Source organism: Grammomys surdaster, unplaced genomic scaffold (genome assembly GCF_004785775.1).
Source record: "Grammomys surdaster isolate TR1022 unplaced genomic scaffold, NIH_TR_1.0 125780, whole genome shotgun sequence".
NCBI lineage: Eukaryota > Metazoa > Chordata > Mammalia > Rodentia > Muridae > Grammomys > Grammomys surdaster.
In genome coordinates this window covers 2,246,130-2,258,240 of record NW_021620611.1, presented here as the reverse complement: position 1 = coordinate 2,258,240, position 12,111 = coordinate 2,246,130, and positions in this window count along the sequence as shown.

Here is a 12,111-nt window from a genome sequence, read left to right as displayed (position 1 = left end):
AGAGAGAGAGAGAGAGAGAGAGAGAGAGAGAGAGAGAGAGAGAGAGAATTTTAAGCTATATAAATATATTACCTTAAGACACCGAGGGCCAGAGTATTCTAGAGGTGATGAATGGAGACAGTGGAAACTGTATCACAGATGTGTTCCAAGAACCAGGGGAAATGATGGAGTGCTGATGTCTGACTCTGAGAGGGGCCAGGGACAGATGCTGTGTCTTTCTAGTGGACACCAACTTGAAGGAATTCTTGTGACCCATAGGCAGGGACTCCAGAACCCCTCGCTAGCACTCCGCAGATCATTCCTTCCAGAGGAGAGTGTAAACGGAGAGGCCATATTACCTTTGGAGCCCAAGGTGTGGCTTGCCTGCCATGGCTCCTCAGATATAGGTGAAAGAGATCACACTGGACTGTGCTAACCAGCTGAGCACTTGTCCACGGGCCAGGCTCTTCAGGAGGAAAATAGGCACGAACCCAAATACAAAGCACTTTTGCAGGGGAGAGCTCAGCTCTAACTGGTAGTAGTGTGAAAACACGCACCTTGACATCAATTTGGAAAGCATTGGTGAATGGAGAGAACTTTGGAGTTTCATTAAGAGTTTCCCCATTGGTCTATATCAGTCTTTGGACATACTCTCAAGTCCCAGTCTCAAGGCTCAATGAAGGATCACATAGCAGGTCTGAGGCTCACTGCTCTGAGCCCTTAGCCCAGGGCAGTGGAGAGCAGGGAGATCTTCCCTCTCTGGAGCTTCTCCTTGGCCTTCTTCTCCACTTGGGCTTCTGCTCAGCAGCAGGTATGTTCTGGGTTCCACGTTCATTAGGAATCCAGCTGTCCTAGTGGCTTGACCCTATTTAGGCAAGATATCCTATCCGCTCTGAGGGTGACACAGTCATGGAGGAAGACAAGTGTGACAAGATCCACAGTTTGAAGCAAAACTTTGTTTTGTCTTTTCAAGTAACAAAATGGCACATTGAGTTCTGGTCAGTGTCAGAGGATATCTTTTCCTTTGCTCCCAGATTTCCAGAAATGGATAACGTTTCCATTTCTGTGGGAAGGGTCAAGAACATAAAATTGCTCAACAATGCTCGGCTCTCTTGAGAATTGGTGAGCAAAGGCCAACACGCCTCCCTGCATTCTCTTCTACCTCACGTTTTTGGAATTCAATATTGGAACATAAATTTATACAAGAACCCATGTTGTCAACCCTGGTTACTGTGGCATGCACATAAGGGTGACAGTCTGTATCTTTTAAGATAATTAGGAGCTGGGCTTTGGCAGCCTATCGACGACCAGTTTATATCTACTGTGGCTCCAAATGATTGGCAATGCACAATATTCCTTTACCTTCAAAGTTTTCTCCATTGGTCATTTCTGTGTCACCACAGTTCCAGTGTCATATGCCCCTGCAAATTGTGAAAGTAATTAGTGACAAAATAGCCCCCCACCCCTTTTCAGTGGCCAAATGGTCAGCTGTTGCAGACCTAGGAAAGCTAGTGGTCCCACACCATGTACTGAAAACCTGTTCCTTATCACGCACCAGACTCAAGAAATGCCATCTCCAAATAGTGCCATTCAAGGTGGTAGTCGTTAGAATGGAGCAGTAATCTATGTGGATATTGTCAAAGTGTTTAAAGAATATTTTGAAAATTAAGTTTACATTTTACAATTGCTTTATTTTTATTGAAATAATTGTATATAGATATTACCCTATTTCACTGTTACTAAAGTAACCTTGACCTTGAAGACGAGTGGGTCAGCTGATATGTATAGAAGCAGTGATGTAGACAGTACCTTTCTTTATTGTGTAAATGGTCATGAATATAATTGTCCCTGTGTTTTTATAAGTTGAGGGTATTTTGTTGTTTAAGGACAACAAAATTTATTGCATTTGAAATGGTTTTTATGTAATAGAAATCATGCAAACAGTGAAGGATTATAATATGGTATATGTAAATGTATAAACTTTAGAAAGAAATAAATACAACAAATTTCAATCACTTTGGGACAATGTATTTGCTTATCTCTTCAAGTTGAATAATAATTTTAATAGTAAATAGTACTACACCCTGTACCTTTCCATAAACAAACAAGCGTGGAGACTGGGGACATGGTTCAGTGGCTAAGAACACTTGCTGTGCAAGCATGAGAACCTTGAGATCCTAGTACTTGGGTAAAGTACTGGTTAGAGCCTAGCACCCAGTGCTAACACCGTCTGAGACAAGAAACTCACTGGGAGATGTTGGCTACCAGCCTAGATTTGGGCTTAGTGAGGGACTCTCTCAAAGAAACGAGGTGGAGGGAGATCAAGCAGAATATTTGACATCCTCCTCTGATGTTTATGTGTGGACAAAGGTACATGTGTCTGCATGCGTATACACACAGCCAAACATTACGCATACACCTGCAACCCAAGCATTGACGAGGCAGAGGTAAGTACATCTGCAGCCATTATCCAGTCTAGCCAAAGTGGTGAGCTTTTCAGGCTCTGTAAGAGAACCATTTCAAAAAGTGAAGTAGAAACAACTCTGGAAGAAACACAAGTAGACCTTTGAACCTCCACATGTATCTACACACACACACACACACACACATCATATAAACAACAATAAAATGATAAGAGATATACAAGATGGAAGAACTCCAAGATAAAAAGACTTGACCTTTGAAGTTCAGTGAGGTGGTATTCACTCAAATAGCTAATACTAATTAGCCTCCATGGATGTCTATGAAGATTGGTGTCAGGATAAATACCTAACTAGATATGTTAAAGACCTAACAGCCTGTTGTCTCAGTGGGAACCTTAAAGCAAAGGGGGAAAATTAACTTCTTGAGGCAAATTCAAGAATTGTTTGTGTCCTTCTAGTGATGGCTTATCAAAGCAAATGCACCATGTAGTTTATCTGTCCTAAAATGCAGATGTTCATCTCCAGGGCATTGCTCCTCTGTGGCTATCATGCACCTTTGTGGTCCCTAAGATAGCCTGGTGTTAAAATTGAAGTCTATTGATTTAGAGAATGAGATTCCACCTCAACTTCTAAGTGCTGGAAACAATGTCATGGTAGGCAGTATGGTCTTTCTGAAATATGTCTGGTTGAGATGAAAGCACCTTGTAAAGGTCAAACATACAATGTGCATCTACAGAAATAAAACATTGCAGGGAATAAGGAGGGTCTGAGCTTCTGTATCCTCAGGCTTCGGTTTCATGTCCTTATTTGGAGTATGAAGCTCAGACACAAGTCTCTGGTTCCTGGCTGGCTGTGCCCCTGTGGGAGTTGTGTGTGCGTTGCCGTAATCTCTCTGCTTCACAGCTAATAACAGGATAACCATGGGGGCTACAGAGATCATCTTAAGAATATTCCTAAGAGGAAACTAAAACCCAGGTCTAATTAATACACTGGGAAGAGCAAGGACATTTTCTGCTGCATCCCTACATTAATCCTTTAAAATAGTGTCAGAACAGATACCCAGAGGGAGAGGTGAATCACTGTCAAATCATAGGGAAGAGGTTTGTCAACCAGCAACAAACTCCAGTTAGGAACAAAGTAAACAACATTTATTTGGAATTTATTGGGACTGAAATCCAAGAAAACACAGAGTCAAGGAGCCTTGAAGTTTTGCTTCAAAGTTTTATAATATGATGGCTGTATTTGGAGTTTTAAACCACAAGGGGCTTAGAAGTTTTGGTCAGTACTGGAAAAAAGTTAAGCTATTTTGTTAACTGAAGTATTATTAGACTTGGTTTTAGTCTTTAGAAAGACTGGGGAAGGATGACAGATGTTAAGGGTACACTAAAGACTAATTTACATGTGGGCATGCGCATATCTGCAGTTCAAAGATATACCCACAAAAGTTTCTGCAATCTGATCAACATGGCTTCCTAACTAGTACTTCCTCGGTCTAATGCTACTCCATTTTGCTTTTCTTCCTTGACAGTGATAAGCAAGAGGAAATATTAGAGAAGAATATGTGAAAGTCTCTGTCTGGGGGATGGCTGTCAGTAAAGCTCTTGCCTCGGAAATGGAAAGAGCTGAGTTGAAGTCCTCAGAACCATGTATAGTGGTTTGAATGGGGAATGTCCCCTAGAGGCTAGGCACACCTGATCCTGATTCATGGTAATGTTCCAGGAGGTTTAAGAGGTGCAGCTTTATTGGAAGAAGCACATCATGGGGTGGGGAGCAGGCTTTGACAGTATGCAGCCTCGCCCTGGTTCCAGCTTGCTCTCTCTGCTTTGCACTTTTTATGGAAATGTGAACTCTGAGCTTTCTGTTCCTGCCACTATGCCTGGGGTTGCTGTCATGACTCCCTCCTATGGAAGCATAATCCAAAATAAATTCTTAAGTGGCTTTTGGTCATGGTCTTTTATCACAACAATTGGAACGTATCTAATACAGCATGGGAATGTGCCTGTATCTGTGATCCCAGCATTGCAAGGCAGAAACAAGTGGATCCTCGTTGGATAGCCTGTGTAACTTAATAGGCATGTTCCAGGCCAATAAAAGATAACATGGCGGGGAAATTGACAGTGAAGGTAGTCACCCATCCTCCATGTGCACTCGCAGCAAAGCTGATGTACACACACATAGATGTTGGCATACATAAAGTATTCGTTTTCTAGTCTGTAGACTGGCAAAGTTGAATCTCGCTCTGAGCATGTCTTTACACAGAAAGCAGGCAGCAATTATTAGAAGTCAGGATCTGTTTCAAAGAAGAAATTAGACTCCATTTTCTATTCTGTAAGGCTGGTAGATTAGACATATGTAGTAAACACAACATCCGGGTTTTAAGGGAGTTAGCACAGTCTTTAATGAAATACACTGGGGTGGAGTGCGAAGTACGATCCACACTCACACTGTTGGTGGGCGTGCAGCCACTTAAACAGCACTAATTAAAGGATCCACAACGACTTGGAGATGCAGCTCAGTGTCCTGGCACGAAGCTTGCCTTTGGCCCCATCTGTTTAGCATTTTAATTAATAACTTGGCAGAAGCTACAGGGGTGGGTTTATGAAAAATGGGTATGTCATAAAGCTGAGACAGAATGATTATACTAAATGACAGAATCGGGATTCAAAAGGAACTCACCAAGCAAAGAAATGGGTCAGGGTAACAAGTGATGTGGAAGAGCTGGCTTAAAATCATGACAGATGTTAAGTGTATACTAAAGGCTAGTTTACATGTGGGCATGCGCATATCTGCAGCCCAGTCCAAAGACGTTCGCACAAAACTCTGTTGATGTGGTTATTCTTGGTTTAAAAACACAAATGCACAAGGGCAAGCGAGGATTTGAGTTGCATAGGATAGCGACTACACAGGATGATAAGTCTCCAATTGCCAGCTGCAGAACACTCAATGATGCTGCCACCAAAAATACTCGGGCTGCACTTATGAGCTTGGTTTCTAAAGCAGAGGAGGTGAGTCTGGTGCTGTTGGCACCAGCAAGGGTAAATGGAGGAGTCAATTGTCTACAACCTGGCACGTTCACATGGCAGAGTATGCAAAAGTTGTAACTAGATGTCAAGAGCTTGTGAGCCATGACATGAGGGACAAGAGGATGTCAGTGGCCTGTGGTCAGTCCCTGACAGGTGACACAAGGCTGGCTTAAGTGTTGGAATGAGCAGGGAACCATCAGGGCACTGCAGCCAGGAAAACAGATAGGCAAATCTTCAAATCTCTCTCCACTGCCTCAAGTCCAATGCTCCAGCCTCAACTCCCAGCTCTGGAGCAGACATCCGCAGCAGCCTCTCTTCCTCTCCACTCCCTTCAGCCGTAGGATAAACAGAACTTCGCCTATCAACTTCCTTCTCCCCACTTATTGCTGTATCCTAGCCCCCAAATCCACACCCATTCCCCGGGCCTCTCAGGCCAGTTATGCCAGTGAAGTACTTGGGCTAATGCAGATCTTCAGCTTTCCCTTCTCTCCTCCAAGTTCAATCCCCTAGAGTCATCCCCAGGTGTGTAACAGACTACCTGCTTCAGCTTCTTCTCACTCTCTTCCCCCATTCCCAGGGGACTAAGCAGATCCTGGTAGAAAACCCTGCTTTCCTCCCTATCTTGTGTCCCCTCAGTGTCCCTCTCCTAGCCCATCTTCATTCCTAAGTGTCATCTCCTCAAACCTAGAAACACATCCCCAGAATACACACCTGTCAGGATCCAAGAAGAGCTGCCTACCAGGCAGCACACAGCCGTCACACTCTCCTAAGAATCACAGTGGGCAACATAACTAAGGAAAATTCATCCACTCAACGAAAACAAGATCAGTTTTCATCGCCCGGAATTTAAATCTTCCCAAACATAGATGCCTAGACCTCAGCATAAACAACTCAATAATATCCAGGACATGTCATCTTGCCATAGGAGGCCCTAAGAATTGCAATGTAACTGAAACACAAGATAAGCACCTTAAAATAGCCTTTATGAATATGATAGAGGTCTTTTCAGAGGAAATGAATGAATCCATTAAAGAAATCTATGAAAACACAAACCATGAAAGAGAATGAAGGAAACAGTTCAAGACCTGAAAGTGGAAAAAATAAAGAAAGAAAGAACACACTTACTGAGGGAAATCTGCAAATGAAAACTTCAGGAACTCTCACAGTATCCTCAGAGTAACAGAACGCAATAATAAAAAGAGATGGAAGAGGGTATCACAGTTATTCAAGAAAAGATAGAAGAAATGGATACCTCAATCAAATGAAATCTGAAATCTAAAAAAGTCCTGGCACAAAACAGCCAGGAAATCTGGGACACACTGAAAAGACCAAATCTAAGAATAGTAGGACTGGAGAAAGAAGAGAAAACCTAGGTCAAAGGCACAAAGTCACAGAATAAAATCCCCTAACCTAAAGAAGAAGATGCTTATAAAGGTTCAAGGAGGATACAGAACACCAAATAGACTAGACCAGCCAGAAAAAAAGTCCCCTTGGCACAAAATAAAAGAACAAAGAACACTGCAAGGGAAAAAGACCAAGTAACATAAAGGCAGACATATTAGAATAATACCTGCCTTTTCAATGAAGCCTCTCAAAGCCAAAAGAGCCTGGACAGATGTTCTATGGGCTCTAAGAGATCATATATTGCAGCCTAGACTATTTTACCTAGCAGAACTTTCAATCACTGTAGATGGCAAAATAAGATTTTCAATGATAAAACCAAATTTATCAGTATCTGTCTACAAACTCAGCCCTGCAGAAAGCACTAGAAGTAAAACACCAACCTAAAGGTTAATCATACCCCCAAAAATAATAGGGTATAAAGAATCCCAGACAAGCATATCACAAGAGAAACACACACAGGTTTGCATGTACACACGCACACATATCCACCAAAAACACAAAATAACAGATATCAACAAATTCCACTTATTGTTATCTTTCAATGTCAAAACTCTCATTTCCACAATAAAAAGACACTATTAACATTATGGATGCAAGAAACGTGGTCCCTTGTTCTGCTCCACTTAAAAGTCACACCTTAACATCAAGAATAGACATCATCTCGGGATAGAAAAGAGGGGAAAAAATGTTTTAAGAAAATGGACCTAAGCATCAAGATAGTTTAGTCATTTTAATATCTGACAAATAGACTACAAATCAAAAGAGATAGAGGAAGACACAACATAGTCAACAAAGGAAAACATCCAGCAAAAGGACTTTGAAATATTAACATCTATGCACCAAACACAGGGACACCCATGTTTGTAAAAGAAAGACTATGACAGATTAAATCTCATATTGACTATCATATGCTGATAGTGGGAGACCTCAATACTTCACTCTCCCACTCTCACCGATAGACAGGCCAGCCACACAAAAGCTAGAAGGAGAAATAGGGGGAGCTAACTGAGGTCATAAGCCAAATGGACCTAACAGATATTTCCAAAACATTTCACCCAAACACAAAAGAATATACAGTCTGTCAACACCTCATGGAACTTTCTTCAAATTTTTTTTTTTTTTTTGGATTTTCGAGACAGGGTTTCTCTGTATAGCCCTGGCTGTCCTGGAACTCACTCTGTAGACCAGGCTGGCCTCGAACTCAGAAATCTGCCTGCCTCTGCCTCCCAAGTGCTGGGATTAAAGGCGTGCGCCACCACCGCCCGGCCGGAACTTTCTTCAAAATGGACCACAGACTGAAAGAAACACAAGTCTCAAAAGATACAAGAAAATTGATATACCTCCCTGCATTTTATCTGACCAACAGAGATTAAAACTGGATACTACCAACAGAAATAACGAAGCTCACAAGTTCAAGAAAACTACTGAATGAAAAATGGGTCAAGACAGATGTTAGGAAAAAGACTTTCTAAAACTGAATGAAAAATGAATCCACAAACTGCCCAAACATATGGGGCACAGGGAAAGAGAGGAGTTCATAGCATTAAGAGCACACATAAAAATACTGCAAAGATCTCACACTAGTAACTTAAAATCTTAAGTAACATGAAATCTCTAGAACAAAGAGAAGAACAATCACATCCCAAAGGAGTAGACAGCAAGACATAATCAAACTCAGGGTTGAAAGCCTTAAAATAGAAATAAATATACAAAACCAATATACAAAATTAATGAAACAAAGAATTGGTTCTCTGAGAAAAATCAATGACTGACAAACTCTTACCCAAATTAACTAAAGACCACAGAAAGAATAGCCAAATTAGCAAAATTAGAAATAAAATCGGATGTAACAGCAGACCCTGAAGAAATCCAGAGCATCAGAAGGACATACTTTTAAAACCTGTGTTCCGCCAAACTGGAAAATCTAAAAGAAATTGATCATTTGCTCCATATTTACCACTTAACAATATTAAATCAAGATAGATAAGCAATTTTAAAAGTCTTATAGCCTCCAGTAATATAGATGTTGTCATTAAAAGTCTCCCAACAAAAAACAAAATAAACCAAAAAACAACAACAAAAAAAATTCAGGCAAGATGATTTTAGCACAGAATTCCACGAGAATTTCAAAGAAGAATTAATGCCAATACTCTTGAAATAAACAGGAAAAACACTGTCCAATTAATTTTGTGAGGCCACAGTTATCCTGATATTCAAATCACACAAAGGCCTAACAAAGAAAGAGAATTACAGACCAAGTTTTCCCTAAGAACATAGATGCATAAATGCTCAATAAAATACTTGCAAACTGAATCCAAGAGCATATCAAAAAGGTCATCCACTATGATCAAGTAAGTTTCATCCCAAAGATGCAGGGATGGTACAACATGTGTAAATCAAGAAATGTAATCCACCATATAAGCAAACTGAAAGGCGAAAACCACATGATCATCTCGTTAGATGGAGAAAAGGCCTTTCAAAAAAATCTAACACTTCTTCATGATAAAAATCCTGGAGTAGTTAGGGATACAGGAATATATCTCAACATGAGAAAGGAAGTTTACAGCAAGCGTATAAACAATGACTTAAATGCAGAGAATTTCAAAGCAATTATACTAACATCAGGAACAAGTCAAGGTTGTCCATTCTCCCAATATCTATTCAATATAGCACTTGAAGGTTTTGCTAGAGCAAAGGGCACTTGAAGGAGATGAATGGATACAAACTGGAAAGGGAGAATAAATCAATGTGTCCCTAAAAATTCCAGTCAGAAACTCCTACGGCTGATAAATACTTTCAGCAATGTGGCTGGATACAAAAGTAACTCAGAAAAATTAGTAGCCTTCCTATATACAAATGATAAATGGACAGGGGAAAAAAAATCAAGGAAACAATACCTTTCACCACAGCCTCGAATAATATAAAATATCATGGGGTAACTCTAACCAAGCAAGTAAAAAGACTTGTATGATGAAAACTTCAAGCCACTGAAGAAACTGAAGGTATCAGTAGATGGAAAGTTCACCCATGCACATGCATCAATAGGATTAACATAGTAAAAATGACCATCCTACCAAAATGCAGTCTACAGATGTAATGCAATCCCCAATAAAATTTTAACACACACACACACACACACACACATACACACAAAGAATCTTCAAAAAGGAATATCAAATGGCAGCTGAGAAACAAAGAAATGTTCAACATCCTTAGCCATGAGGAAAATATAAATCAAACTACTTTGAGATTTCATCTTACCTAGTAAAAATGACTAATAATAAAACAAGTGACAGTTCATGCTGATGACGACCTGCAGCAAGACGAACAGTCCTCCATTGCAGATGGGTACACAGACTTGTACAGCCACTATGGAAATCAGTGTAGCCATCCCTTGGGAAGATGAGAATGGATCTACATCAAGATCCAGCTGTATTACTTTTATGCATATACCCTATAGATGTGTCACCCACAGATACTTGTTTGACCATGTTCATTGTTGCTGTATTCATAATAACCAGAAATAGGAATTAACCTTGATGTCCCTTAACATTAGAATAAGTAAAGACAATGTTGTACATTCATACAATGGATTATTACTCAGAAAATAAAAAAAAGAAATCATGAAATTTGAAGATCAGTGGATAAAACTAGGAAAAAATCATCCTCAGTGAGATGTTGTGGGATATCCACCAAAGACTACACAGACATGTATTTAAACCAACAGAAAAATCTTTATTCAACAGCTACCCAGACCAGGTGTTAAGGATCTTGGAGAGCCTTTCTGAGCCTTTCTCAGGGTGAGCTTTTAAGCACAAACACAATATGCTGGTTGATACACTTCAGTTAACAAGAACAGTTAGTCAGAAGCAGAGCTACAGAAACAAAAAAGCAAGGTTAGTATTTAGAGACTTTCCCCCAACTGTGGACTTAGATGAATTAGGTCTTGTTGCTTTGGCAGGTGGTGCTGATTTTTACGGCCTGAATGATCCTTCCATCAGAGTCAGATTGATAAGGTCTGGTGCAGACTTAGAATTTGAAAACCTATTGTATTTAGGGTGTTTAAGCATTTGAACTTCCCTTCTATCCCACTGACCAGAGGTAGTGGAGGGTTAATATGAAAAGGGTGTTGTGGACCTGTTTAGAAGTAGTTCCTTAGGGCGATTCCACTCTTCATTGTCAGGATACCAGCAGTATAGTTCAATAGCAAACACCAAATATGAATCAGTAGCAATGGCATGAACCAGCAGAAACAGCAAGGTTCACCGAATCAGCATGAGTCAGAAGAAGCTGCCAGAACCAGACAGAATACCATGAAAAATTCTTTGGTTTGTTTTTCTCTATGAAGTGAAGACAAATGAAGTCCAGTGAAGACCAGAGAAGCAGTGAACCTTTGCATGGCGTAGCATGATGTAATTGAGGCACGAAGCTTGTGGGAGTAGCCAATCAATATCTGACTTGACTGAAGGCACAGTCCGTGAAATAAAACCCATACCTGACACTGCTTGGATGACCAAAAACTTGGGGCTACAGTGCCCAGAGACCTAAATCTTTACCAGATCCTTTTCATATACATTATGACTTCCAGTTTAGTGTTTCTATGGGATTTCTGAGTGTGTCTCTGATTCTTGTCCCTTCTCATGGCCTCTTTTCCTTCTATTTGTTTGGTTGCCTTCTCCAATTCCAACATGTTAATTTTTGTTTTGTCTTATAATATTTTATTTTATTTTATTATTATCCCCTAAAAGCCTGTTGGTTTTCTAATGAAAGAAAGGGAGTAGATCTGGATGGAGTGACCAACCAAGAATGCCTCATTTGCATGGAGAGAGACATTTCAGGAATTCCAGGTACTTGCTGGGCAGGTTCTAATGGGGTGAACTTGTGAGTTTGAACAAGGATTATGTGACCTTCTTTAGGTAGAGAATGTGGGGGGTCAGACTCCTCAGTTAACCTCAGGCAGAGAAGAGGATGCCCTGCTGGAAAAAGGAGTCCTCTAATTTGTGCTGAGCTCAGAGATGTGTCCAGATGTGGTAGACTGTGACCTTAAATAACAGGGTTTCCTCCACATTATGTGAAACAAAATATCTATTTTCAATAAAACAAACAAAAAAAGAAATAGAAGCAGTGGGTTCTCTTCTTGGTCTATGGGCTCATAGTCCATAGTTTGCATTCATCTTTGATAGATGGTAAAACTATGCATATCAAAGAACATTTTAAAACCAATCTCTCTCTCTCTCTCTCTCTCTCTCTCTCTCTCTCTCTCTCTCTCTCTCTCTCTCTCT